Raw genomic sequence first — 14,287 nt, forward strand, 5'->3', positions numbered from 1 at the left:
TGTATCTTCACGGTCCAACAGTCCGGCCAAAGTATATAGTCCGGCTGTCCGGATACCCCCTAATCCAGGACTCCCTCAGTAGCCCCGGAACCAGGCTTCAATGACGATGAGTCCGGCGCGTAGTTTGTCTTCGGCATTGGAAGGCGGGTTCCATCTCCGAATACTCCAAAGTAATTACCGAACATTTAAATCATGTCCGGATATGCGAGACGATTTTCACATACCACCGTAGAGAGAATGATATTTCACAAATATAATCTGCCGACAACTTTAAATGAAGCGACACGACAAAATGGTCGAGTCATTATTGAATCGTCTTTCTAATGCCAGCAACCGCATATATCGAGGCGGTTTTCTTGGCACGTCCTGTCAAAGCAGAGATCATGACCCCTTATCACGGGATTCTCATCAATACGGGTTTGGGTAACCCAACCGCGCCATCAATCGTGGCGCTTGGGAAATAAGCGATTTTCAATGGGCAAGTGGGGAGACGCACCGTTTTCGTCGCCTCTATAAAGGGATAAGGATTCCTCATTTTCACCCACGCCTTCTTCCTCTTCTGCTTATCCATTCCCATACCCTCGAGCTCCAGCGCCCTAGTTCACGCCTTCTCCGCACAACCAAACATGTCTAGAGCAGGAGACAAGTGCGTGGCCTCCACCATGAAGGAGGAGCATATTACGAAGCTCCGGGCGGCCGGATACTTGGCCGCAGAAATCGCGCACTAGCTACCGGACGCAGGGCAGATCATTCCAACTACGGGACCCCACGAGAGGGTCGTATTTCTCGCCCACTTCGTCCGTGGACTGGGATTTCCACTTCATCCCTTTGTTCGCGGGCTCATGTTTTACTACGGGCTAGACTTCCATGATCTAGCCCCAAATTTTGTCCTCAACATCTCGGCATCTATCGTCGTGTGCGAGGCCTTCCTCCGCATCAAGCCTCACTTCGGCTTGTGGCTACAAATCTTCTGCGTGAAGTCAAAGATTGTGAGCAGCCAGCAAGCGGAGTGCGGAGGCGCCATGGTGGGCAGGCTGCCCAACGCTACCTGGCTCGACGGCACCTTCACGGAGACCGTAAAGGGGTGGCAATAGGGGTGGTTCTACATCACTGAGCCATGCGATGCCAACTGGGCGGCGGCACTCGAATTCCAATCCGGAATTCCCATGCGGCTCACCTCCTGGGAAAAGAAGGGCCTGGCCTAGGGTGAACCTGAGGAGCTGACAGGACTTCAGAACTGCATCAAGAGTATGATGGACAAGAAAATCAAGCTTGTCAACGTTGTCCAGGTCATGCTCGTCCGCCGCATTCTTCCGTGCCAAAGACGGGCATTTACTCTGTTGCAGTTTGTTCCGGCCGAACACCGGACACTTCAAGAGCTCTACGACATACACACAAGGACGCATGGAAGGTGATGTTCAAGGCATCCAAAATACCTCCTCCCACATCCGAGGACCATGGACTTCATGCCACGTGGCTCCCCTGTCTGGTGAGTTTTCTGACCATCACCAGATGTAGTTTTCCCAGCGTAGTCATGGGAGAATTTTAAGTCATTGTGTGTGTTTAATCAGGAGTACGTGGTGATAGCGGAGTGGATCGACTGTCTGGCTCCACTGCCAGAAGGTCCAGCGTCCGCTCTCCTGACGGAGATGCTAGTCCTGGCGCCTTACAAGGTGCCAGAAAAGAAGGCCGGAAAGAAGGCCCCGGGGACCAGGAAGGGTCTCCGACGTAAGGTCGTACCGGACGTCTCGTCCGAACACGATGAGGCACACTCCTCCCCCGAAGGGGAGGAGGAAAAGGAAAGGGATGCCCCACCTGAGGAGGCCGAAGGGACTAAGAGGGCGAACCCGGGGAAAAGGAAGGGTCCCTGACACAAGGCAGTCATACCCTCATCGTCCGAAGATGACGAGGCAGATTCCTCCCGCGGAGGCGGGAGGAAACACGAGGAAACTCCGCCTCCCCGCACTGGGGAGGAGAAGAAGAGGAAAGCCGCCTCGGAGGGGGTGGCTAGGACGCCCAGAAGGGAAAAGTGTCCTTTCCGGATTACTCCACCACGGCCGCCTACAACGAGTAGGAGTGGCTGCCCAGGGGGAAGCCCCGGGTAAGATTGTAATTATCCACACTCTGTTGTACTTTAGTGCGACTTCGCTTCATAGTCTGTAATAACGCCGAACACGCGTATGCAGTACGGCCAGGGTCCATCCCGAGGTATCTTCTTTGGATGGGTCTTTGAGCGATTCGGCGATGAACTCGCTCCCAACGGCCACTTCCCCTCGGCTTGCGGATGACACGGAGGTGTTGTCCAAAAGGCTCCCGGAGGAGAGGGAGGCGACTCTGGAGACGCCCCAAGGCGAAATTCCAGACGCCGAGCACATGGGGCATAAGATCCCCGCGGATTGTGCCTACGAGAGCCGCAGCAAGCCGGGCTCCCAGCCGGACACTGTACCGGAACCTCGAAAGGTTCCAAATTCGGGCAGGCAGCCCCTCTCTAAGGAGGGCGAGCCATCTGTGCCGATGACTTCCATTACACCAGAGGCATCGGATAGTCTGCTGGAAGCGCTTCGCGGCGCTTCCATGGATGAAGAGCACCATACTCTTATGAGTGCGGTGATTCAAAAGGTTCGGTCCGCCAAGAGCGGATTAACCAAAGCCTGCACCAGCCTCCGAACAGGCTTTGAGGTAAGTAATCAAAAATGTGTGAAATTATCACCCGATAGGTAGCAGCCCCTGATATTTTGTTTGGTGTTCGGAAGGAAAAGCCAAACGGAGGGTCAATTATAATCCACACGAGTCTAATAGTAGGTGTTTATGTGAATAAGCAGGCAGTGTTGTTTGCCGCTGCTGCCCGCACGGCCGAGGTCGCCGGACTCAAAAGGGACCTTAAGCAGGTTGAAGAGGAGCTCGGCCTTACAAAGAGGCAGCTCGAAGAGAACAAAGGTGAGTGGTACCCCGTTCACGTATCATATAGAGGAGAGAAAAAAAAGGGAAAATGGTGATGCTAACAAAAAGTATCATGATTTTGTAATAGGGGCCATGACCGAAGTGGTGTCCCTAAAGAAAGCGCTATCCGAGGCCTAAAACAAGGCAGCCATGGAGCGCATTGAGCGTGAAAAGCAAGATGCTAGAGTGGGCGAGGTATAGCAAGAGCTCCAGGAGCTCGGCAAGAAGTTCGAGTCCTTGGAGCGTGACTTCAAGACGAAGGAGTCTGAACTTGTGAAGGCCCTTTTGAGCATGAAAGATGCCAAGGCCGAAGCCGAAAAGGCCCAGCAGGAAATCCAGTCAACCAAGAAGATAGCGGCGGGTAAGACATTCTTTATGCAAAGCAAGCATGTGGAGGAGACGTTTCTTTTACTTACCCGAATTCAGAGCTCTCCAGGGGCATTCGCAGATCTGCCACGCAGCATATCGGATGCCGCGGAGTTCTACCATGCCAAAGAGGGGAGCTCAATGGAGAAGCTATTCTAGTCCTAGTATGCTGGAGCCGAACACCCGATGCCTCTGAGTGACCAATTGAAAGCAATTGGTTGAACTCCACAGGGCGGCCGAAGTGGCTATGAAAGATTTCATAGTCCGGATGTGGCCTGGTGAGCCCCTGCCCACCAGCTACTTCGGCCTGATAAAGCGGATGCTAAATCCTTGTCGGTGGTTTGAAGTGATGAAGCGATCCATTTGCATTGAGGGTGCCCGCCGAGCCTTTGCCCATGCGAAGGTATATTGGGGCAAACTGGATGCGGAGAAGCTAGTGAAGGATGGACCGCCGGAGTGCAAGGCACATCGCTATCCCAAAAAATATTATGATGGCATTATGAAAGCCGCTCGCCTCGTGGCCGATGAGTGTACCAAGGACATGATCTTTGAGTGAATGCACTCCTGTCATTTTTGTAATATAAGAACAAAGTTATTTGTGCTATATAGTGTTTTGTTGATTTAAAATATTACCTTCTGTGCGGCTATTTATAAAATTCTGAAAGTAGGCCAGTCGTCGGCGTCCGCCCCCACATAACCAGTACTTGGGTGTTCGTGGAAAACCCAAAACACTCTTTTATCCAAATTTTTGGTCCGTGAAAGAGGTGTTTGGCGCAGCGAACAAGGCAATCGGACTATGCGGCTTTATACCTCTCACTTAGCCATAGAAGTCTATAATTTTAAATTGCGGCGAAGCCCCTAGAATTCGGCAGGCCGAATTGGGGCGCTATACATGCCTAAATCGGACGGGGCCGACTCCTCGCCTAAAGCAGAAAAAATCTTTAAGGATTTCAAGACCTCTCGAACAGCGACCAGCTCTCGCCGCATCATGACAATCAGTTTTTGGCTTTCTCTACTGAGGTGCTCGTCCGGAAGAACCGGGACACAATGGCAGTAGTTCTCCCTGTGCTACCTTAGCCGATATAACGGAACGTAAGGTACCAAAACAAGGGAGCCGGGCTAACGCAACTATTGACCCAAGACATGATTCTGAGCTGATGCATATAGTGCTATAAGTTCGGGGTGTCGCACTGTCAAAAGTGTTCGGACTTATCTTGCCGTATTAAGGGGCGCCATAAGAAGCCCCTGGCAAACTGAACATACCAATGTGCACGGATGCAATATTACATACACATTTATAAGAAAAATGTGCAGATAGGGATAATGAGCTGACGCTATATATTATCTCCCATTGATGAATAATACGTCTAAGCGTATGTTTACACTGAATGCGTTAAGCAGAAGTAAGTAGGACTATTTGACATGTCCTATCCAAGGGCGGGACGCATGTGGGTATATAAAACAGGTATAACGATCGTGAAAAGATTCCACTTGGGTGTTCCCTTTGTGCGCAAAGCCTTTTGCCTCCTTGGTTTTCTCTCTTGTAAAAGTCTGACAATCCGACACTTTTGAAGAGGCTGACCGAAAGCAGGGTCTTGAAAGATAAAAGGTGGGTTATTAAAGTATGTTGCGACTGAACCGCACTGTTGACTGCGTCACTATTGCACCTCCGCCTATGCCCATGGTATTTGGAGTGCGTAATTGTGTGCACGCGGCACGAACTTTGCCTTACTGGGGCTGGAGCAGAGGCCGGACTGCTAGTCGCGCTCTTGGCGTGCCTGATGATCCTGTTGCAGGGTACTCCGAACTCGCTTGATGGTGTTTGGGGTTGTTGTCGCCGGATTGGTGGTTTGCCGGAGAAGGCTGCTTTGTACTTCTGCCGCGAGGGCTGCAGTGTGCTCTTCTGTACGGAGAGAGCGGTCGGTGTTTTCGTTGACTGTTATGACCCTGCGAGGTCCTGGCATCTTGAGCTTGAGGTATGCATAGTGTGGTACCGCATTGAATCGAGCGAATGCAGCTCGTCCAAGCAATGCATGATAACCACTATGGAAAGGGACGATATAAAAGATTAACTCCTCACTTCCGAAGTTATCCGAAGATTCGAAGACCACTTCCAGTGTTATGGAGCCCGTGCAACGGGCCTCTACTCCTGGAATTACACCTTTGAAGGTGGTTTTGGTGGGCTTGATTCTTGAGGGGCCGATGCCCATTTTGCGCACTGTGTCCTGATAAAGCAGGTTCAGGCTGCTACCGCCATCCATAAGGACTCTCGTGAGGTGGAATCCATCAATGATTGGGTCTAGGACCAATGCGGCTGAACCGCCGTGATGGATGCTGGTAGGGTGGTCCCTACGATCAAAGGTGATCGGACAGGCTAACCATGGGTTGAATTTGGGGCGACTGGCTCCATCGCATAGACGTCCCGTAGTGCTCATTTCCGTTCCCATTTGGGAATGTGGGTGGCATAGATCATATTGACTGTTTTCACCTGGGGAGGAAATTTCTTATGTCCCCCCGTGTTCGGACACCGGGGCTCCTCCTCATCGTCGTTGTGCAGCCCCTTGTCCTTGTTCTCGGCGTTTATTTTACCGGCCTGTTTGAACACCTAGCAGTCTCTATTAGTGTGGTTTGCTAGCTTGTCCGGGGTGCCATGAATTTGGCACGAGCGATCAAGTATGCGGTGCAGACTGGACGGCCCCTAATTGTTTCTTTTGAACGGCTTTTTCCGCTAACCGGACTTTGAGCCACTGAATCCGGCGTTGACTGTCGTGTCTTCAGTGTTGTCGCCGCTGTTCCATCGCTTATGTCTGTTGCGCCGTGGCTTGCCGTTATTGTCGCAGACATCTGAAGTGCCGGAATGTATTGGTGTTGTGCTGCTGCGAGCCAGCCAGCTATCTTTGCCCGGGCAAAAGCGTGTCATGAGTGTCATGAGGGCCGCCATGGACTTTGGTTTTTCCTGGCCGAGGTGTCGGGCGAGCCACTCATCGCGGATATTATGCTTAAAGGCTGACAGGGCTTTGGCGTTTGGACAGTCGACAATTTGGTTCTTTTTAGTTAGGAACCGAGTCCAGAATTTCCTGGCTGACTCTCCGGGCTGTTGGGTAATGTGACAAAGTCATCAGCATCCGGTGGCCGTACGTTCCCGCCTTGTAAGTTGTCGAGGAATGCATCCTCCAGGTTTTCCCAACTACCAGTGGAATTTGCCATTAGGCTATTTAGCCAGTGCCAGGCCAGTCCTTTCAGTTTAAGGGGAAGATACTTGATGGGATGTAGATCGTCACCACGGGCCATGTGAATGTGGAGAAGGAAATCTTCGATCCATACAGCGGGGTCCGTTGTGCCATGGTATGATTCAATGTTTACGGGCTTAAACCCTTGTGGGAATTCGTGATCCATCACTTCATCAGTGAAGCAGAGGGGGTGTGCAAAGCCTCTATGCCAGGCTATGTGGCTACGCAGTACAGATGCGTCTAGTTGGCTGTGTCCGGCCCGGCCGGACTTGTCGATAGTGTATCCAGCGTGATGATCATCGTCACGTGTTGAGGCGCGCCCCCGCAATCCGTAGATCGATCTTGGCCGTCCTGCCTTGTTTTCCAGTATATCTTGCAGGTCTTGCCTATCGCCCCGGGCCATAGTGTATTGGCGTAGGGGTGCGGGCTGGTATTCGGGCTGATAAGCCGTTTTATCCCGGCCACGAGGTGGCCGGTCAGCTGTGTGGCGCTCGAGTCCATATTCCTCGGCTGCCAGGACTTCAGTCCATCTGTCTGTGAGCAGGTCTTGATCAGCTTGGAGCTGCTGCTGCTTCTTTTTCAGGCTCCTCGCAGTGGCCATAAGCCGACACTTGAAGCGCTCCTGCTCTACGGGGTCCTCAGGCACGCCAAACTCGTCATCGCCGAGGCTAATCTCGTCTTCAGATGGGGGCATGTAGTTGTCCTCCTCCGGGTATCCGTCCGTCGCCTATTTGTCCGGGCTGACCTGCCCATCTTCCTGTTCGGCCTGCTCGAAGGCAGGCTGATCGGGGTTGTATTCATCTTCGCCATCATCCGGATTTTTTTCGTCTCCTGTGTCGGTATTGCTGTGGCGGGGCTTGGAGCGGCGCCGAGGACGCCCATGCTTTGCTTTCTTCCTTGAGGGGTTATCCTCCATTGCCTCATCGCCATTGGTTTCTTTCAGGGTGTCCACCATATATATATATCATATGAGGAGGTCGCTGTGCACCGCCCCGTGGACGGTGGTTCCTTTTCTTCTCCTACATCGTCGTCCGCACCGTCGATGTCTTTAGAGTCGAAATCAAGCACGCCAGTCAAATCATGGACCGTGGCAATGAAGTGGGTGGTGGGTGGGCAATGAATTCCCTTGTCACCAGCTTCCCACTCAAGCCGGACATAGTTCGACCAAGAGTCTCCTAACAAAGAGAGAGACTTTAATGAGTTCAGCATGTCGCCAAAGGGTGAGTGCTGGAAAATATCCGCAGCGGTGAACTCCATTACCGGAGCCCATCCAGATTCGACGGGCTCGGGGATGCGTGAACTGGAACCCACAACCGGACTTAAGCACGGGGGTCCGGCGGCACAGGCTTCCTTGGGGGTGAAGTCTGTGTTCGGATCTACCGCCGATGAGTGTGCAGCTTCCGAGGGGGGGGGGTCCATCCACCCGTCCTCGGACGACGCGATTTGCCCCGGATTTAGGTCCGAGGCTCCTGCAGGTGCGATATCCCGAGTATTGTCCAACAGCAGGTCTGAGCCGTGCTCGTCGTGACTATTCGGCGCTCCTGGCATAGGCCCGAATCCATCGAAGATCAAGTCTCCATGGATATAGGTCGTGTTGTTCAAGTTTCCGAACCTGACCTGATGGCCAGGGGCGTAGCTGTCGATCTGCTCCAGATGGCCAAGTGAATTGGCCCGCAGTGCAAAGCCGCCGAACACGAAGATCTGTCCGGGGAGAAAAGTCTCACCCTGGACCGTGTTGTTGATGATTGAAGGAGCCATCAAGCCTTGCAGCAACGACATAGAAGAACTCTCAATGAAAGCACCAATGTCGGTGTCAAAACCGGCGGATCTCGGGTAGGGGGTCCCAATCTGTGCGTCTAAGGCTAATGGTAACAGGAGGCAAGGGACACAATGTTTTACCCAGGTTTGGGCCCTCTCGATGGAGGTAAAACCCTACTTCCTACTTGATTGATCTTGATGATATGAGTATTACAAGAGTTGATCTACCACGAGATCATAGAGGCTAAACCCTAGTAGCTAGCCTATGATGATTATGATTCTATCTCTAAGGACTAAACCCTCCGATTTATATAGACATCGGAGGGGGTTAGGCCTTACACAGAGTCGGTTACAAAGAAGGAAATACAATATCCGGATCGCCAAGCTTGTCTTCCATGCAAAGGAGAGTCCCATCTGGACACGGGACGAAGTCTTGAGTCTTGTATCTTCACGGTCCAACAGTCCAGCCAAAGTATATAGTCTGGCTGTCCAGATACCCCCTAATACAGGACTCCCTCAACCGCCATGGGGGTCCTCGGCCCGATCCAGCTGGTCGGGAGACGACGTGGTGAGTACCCCCTAGTCCAGGACACTGTCAGCCGCAGCCCCTCTTGGGTGGTGGAAAAGATGGTCCTTCCTTAGGAGCCTTCCCCTTCTCAGTGGTCGAGAATCTCCTCGTCGGTGCCATGGATGCGACGGCAAGATGGAGGAAGAAGAAGGGACGAGCAGCGAGCAGACGAAGAAAGAGATGAGCTAGGGGGGCTCCGCCCCTCCCCTCATTTATAGCCGGAGGGAGGCTAACCGCCGGCCCCCACGATCTCGCGTAATGATGTTTTTCTACATGCAGCATCGACTCGTCAAGTCGGATGGATTTCAAGGCCGCATGGGAAGTGGAGTCGCCCACGTCCCATCAATCGCCACACGTCGTCCAAGGCCGCAGGCAGTTAGGGCCTGCGGCGCTCCGCACTTGCCCTTTGGCTTTGCCTAGAAGCCAAGTCCGAGCGTGCTTTGGGCCCGGGGGCTACTGTTGGCATTCTGGATATAGGGTACCTAGACTTGCATGCCCGCGGCCCACGGCGTGGCTCCACCCATGGCCTGGTACGGCCTAGCTTCAGCATCAACAACTCAAGACCCTTGCAAGGGGCCAAGCCTCGCGAGGCGGATGTCGGTGTCAAAACCGGCGGATCTCGGGTAGGCGGTCCTGAACTGTGCGTCTAAGGTTGATGGTAACAGGAGGCGGGGGACACGATGTTTACCCAGGTTCGGGCCCTCTCTATGGAGGTAATACCCTACTTCCTGCTTGACTGATCTTGATGAATATGAGTATTACAAGAGTTGATCTACCATGAGATCGTAATGGCTAAAACCCTAGAAGTCTAGCCTGTATGATTATGATTGTCTCTACGGACTAAACCCTTCGGTTTATATAGACACCGGAGGGGACTAGGGTTGTACAAAGCCAGTTACAGAGAAAGGAATCTACATATCCGAACGCCAAGCTTGCCATCCATGCAAAGGAGAGTCCCATCCGAACACGGGAAGAAGTCTTCTGTCTTGTATCTTCATAGCCCATCAGTGCGGCCCACGTCACATAGGCCAAACGGCCGAGGACCCCTTAATACAGGACTCCTTCAGTAGCCCATGAACCAGGCTTCAATGATGAGGTGTCTAGCGCGCGAATTTTCTTCGGCATTGCAAGGAGGGTTCCTTCTCCAAATACTCCAAAATATCTTTGAACATAAGAATCGTGTCCGGCTCTGCAAAACAAATTCCAAACACAAACGCAGAGAGTATAATATTTAACGAGTCCAATCCGCTGACAACTTTTTGTAGCGTGACATCACTTCGCCGCCCGACCATTATTTTGAACTGTTTTTTAGCCTGCCGCTCCATATTTCCAGATGCGGTTTTATTGGCACATCTTGTCAAAGCAGAGATCGTGTCCCCTTATTGCGGGATTATCATCAATACATGATGGGTAATCCCACCATATCGTCTGCATGGACCTTGGGAATAGGCCAGTTTTTAGGGCGAGTGGGGAGGTGCTTAATATTCACTGCCTTTATAAGAGATAAGGATTGACCCCTTTCACCCACACCTTCTCTCTCTCTGCCTCCCCCATTCTCGAGCTCCAGCGCCCAAGTTCTCATCTTTTTTGCCCCAAGAGAGCACTCCAACCATGTCTGGATCTGGAGCGCAGGGCAAGTGGATAGCCTCCTCCGTTAAGGAGAAGGACATTACCAAGCTCCGGGAGGCTGGGTATTTGGCCGAGGAAATCACCGACCGACTTCCGGCCAAGGGATAGGTTGTCCCCACCTCGGAGCCCCATGAGGGGGTAGTATTCACCCCCCACTTCGTCCACGGGTTGGGATTTCCTCTCCACCCATGAGTCCGTGGACTCATGTTCTATTATGGGTTGGATTTCCAGGATCTGGCCCCTACTTCCTCAATATCTCGGCATTCATTGTCGTGTGCGAGGCCTTCCTCCGCATCCCACCCCACTTCGGTTTATGGTTAAAGATATTCAATGTGAAGGCGAAGGTCGTGGGTAGTCAACACACCGAGTGTGGAGGTGCCATGGTGAGCAAGATGCCCAACATCGCATGGCCAACAGGTACCTTTGTGGAGACCGTAAAAGGGTGGCAACAACAGTGGTTCTACGCCACAGAGCCGCGCGAGACCACCTGGGCCGCGGCTCCTGAATTCCAGTCAGGAGCCCCGATGCGTCTCACCTCCTAGTTAGAGAAGGTCCTGGACTGGTCTTTGTCGAATGAGCTGACAACACTTCAAACGCGCATCAGGAGCATGATAGACAAGAATATAAAGCTTGTCAATGTGATCAAGGTGATGCTTGTTCGCCGGATCTTTCCGTGCCAAAGCCGGACTTGCCGTTTGTGGGAGTACGATCCGGCCAAGCACCAGACCTTGCTGCAGTTCTTTGGCACTACGCACGAAGACATCTGTAAGTTGCTTTTCAAGTCCAACAAGACGTGGCCGGATACGACCGAGGACCATGGGCACGACTTGGCCCATCCCGCTAGTCCGGTAAGTTTTTTCATATTTTAAAGGTGTATCCTTTACTTGCATACTCGAGGAAGACGCCTAAGCCTCCCTACTGATTCTCCCAGGGCTCGACAAAGAAGGCGGAGCGAATTCACTGTCCGGCTTTGCTGCCCGAAGACCCAGCAATTCCACTTCTGACGAAGATGCTGGCTCCGGCGCCCTATCAAGCGCCGGAGAAGAAGGCCAAGGAGACCAGAGGTGGCCTCCATCAGAAGGGCACTGCGGACGTGACGTCCGGAGACGCCGAGACTCATTCCTCCGCCGACGAGTACGACGAGGAAGAGGAGGAGGAAGAAGAAAGCCATTCCCCCTGAGGGGGGAAGAAAGAAAAGGACGGCCTCCACGTGTCTGGAGGCCGAAGCGTCCAAGAAGGGGAAGGCTTCCCTCCCGGACAACTCCACATCGGACACCGACAGCAACTCGGAATGGCGCCCCGGGGATAATCGCCTAGCTGAATCGTAAGTGCTCGAAGATGCACTCATATATCCGACCCTTTTCCTTCATGGTTTTAACATGTCAAATCATGTGCTGCAGCCCGGCCCATTCCGTCCTCCAGCGATCCTCATCAACGGGGAATTCGCTGGACCCGAAGGTGATGTACAGCGGGTCCCTTCCGGCGGCCTCCTCTCCCAAGGCCATGTATGACACCGAGGTATTGTCCTGAAGGACCCCAGGCCAGGGAGAGACGCAGGAGGCCGTCAAGGCAGCACCAGAGGGTGAAACCTTGGCCACCGGACACATGGGGGAGCAAATCCCCATGGATACTAGCGATGGGGGCCATGTCAAATTCTCCCCCCAGCCGAATACAATTTCGGAGACCTATACGGCTCAGGAATCAGGCAAGCAGCCTCTTTCGAAAGAAGGAGGTGCGCCTATTCCACCGGTGACCTCTGTCCATCCAGAGGCACCGGATAATTTGCTGGAAGCGCTGCAAGGCGTTTCCATTGTTGAGGAGCACCGTATCCTTATGGGTACGATGGTTGAGAGGGTGCGGTCCGTTAAGAGCGGACTGACCGACGCCTGTACCAGCCTTCTAACAGGTTTTGAGGTGAGCGACACAATTATATAAAAAGAATGTCATAGTATAGAAAGTAGCCCTTGATACTTTGTCCGATGTTCGGAAAGAAAACGGAACAGAGGATCAAATAATTTTCGCAGGAGACTAACCTGACATGTCTATATAAATAAGCAGGCATCATTGCTGGATGAGACCTCTCATGCTGCTGAGGTCTCCGGACTGAAGCAGAGTCTGGAGCAGACTGAGGAAGAGCTCGGCCGTGTGAAGAAACAACTGGAAGACAATCAAGGTATGCAATAACCTTGTCTATATACAGGAAGGATGAATGATTTGTGCTGACTAAAGTGCCATGATATTTATTAGGAGCAGCGACCGAGGTGGAGACCCTTAATAAGGCACTGGCCGAGGCCGAGCAGAGAGCGGCCCAGGAACAAGACACCCGTCAAAAGCATGAGGCCAGGGTTGGTGAGGTCCAGCAGGAGCTCCAGGACGCCGTGAAGAAATGCGAGTCCTTGGAGCGCAACATTACGGCTCAAGAGTCAGAACTTGCCAAGGCCTCCCAAAGTGCACACGATGCCCGGGTTGAAGCCCAGGGCACCCTCCTGGAAGTACAGGAGGCCAGAAAAATCACGGCGGGTAAGGCCTTTATTATTCAGAGCAAATATGTGAAGAAAAGGATCCTCTTACTGACCTGGATTTGGAGTTCTCCAGGGGCGTTTGTGGATCTTCCGCATAGCATTTTAGACGCTGCAGAGTTCTTCCGAGCCGAAGAGGGGAGCTCCACGGAGAATGTCAGAGTAAATGACCACAGGTAGCCTAACCAGCTCCCCCTGGCTCTCCAAAAAATATCGGGCCGACTGCGCCCTCCAACATCCAAGATGCAGGGCCACCGTCTCCTAGCCGGCTGTCCAACCGGACAGCTGCCTGAACGCGGCAAGGCTCTGCAAGCCCTCTCAACAAGGGCCGACTCCTAGCAGCCAGTCATTAGAGGACCGGCTCCTAGCAGGCGGCCCAGCTCACACCCTCCAAGTTTAAACCCACATAACAGTGATAAGACGGGGCGTGGCTATAGTGAAGCCTGCCACCCCCGAATTCGGGAGCAAGCATGGCCATAGTGCGCCGTACGGGGCAATCACTCCCCATCTGGTGCGGCACTGTTACCATGTTGACCATGACATCACCCACGACAGGCCGTCAGTACAGCCCGCAGGCGGCGGGCCCCTCTGGCTAGAGAGATACCAGAAGGAGGCCAAGCTCCACCAGTCAGCCTAGGGGGAGGCCGGCTCCTAACAAGCCAGCCCATTTCCGCCCTAGAAGTTTGTGCACCATTGAGCCGATAAGATGGGGTAAGGCTACAGTGAAAGCCTGCCAGGTGGCGACACTGTAGCCATGCTTACCCTGACAAAGCCCTTGTCACCAAGAGTGAGGCTACAATAACCAGCAGCCGGCGGGACCCACCAGTCGGCGGGCCCCAGCTACCAGCGGAGAAGCCGGTGACTACAGACACTCACGGCCTGGACCCGCATCCAGCCGGATTACCATTGTACCCCTTGGGGGTAGGCCTATATAAGCCCCCCAGGGCACCCATGCCAAGGGTTGATCTTTTAGAGTTTTAGACACCACATAGAGAGAAGAGGAGAGCTAGCCTTGCCCTTCTTCTTCCTCTAGCCGAACAACTCAAGGAGCCTCTTGTAGCTACTTGTTTTGATCTAGTGATCATGCGGAGACCCGCAGAGCAGGACAAGGGGTGTTATCTCCACGGAGAGCCCCGAACCTACGTAAGATTCACCGGCGTGCATGTCTTCGCCTTATCCCGTTTCCAGGCACCAGCGATGTCTTACTGGCTCCCACAATGATAAGCCACCCGTTGGCATATGTCGCACCTACCACCCGACATTTGGCGCCCACCATG

The sequence above is a fragment of the Triticum aestivum genome, chromosome 2B (assembly GCF_018294505.1).
Source record: "Triticum aestivum cultivar Chinese Spring chromosome 2B, IWGSC CS RefSeq v2.1, whole genome shotgun sequence".
NCBI lineage: Eukaryota > Viridiplantae > Streptophyta > Magnoliopsida > Poales > Poaceae > Triticum > Triticum aestivum.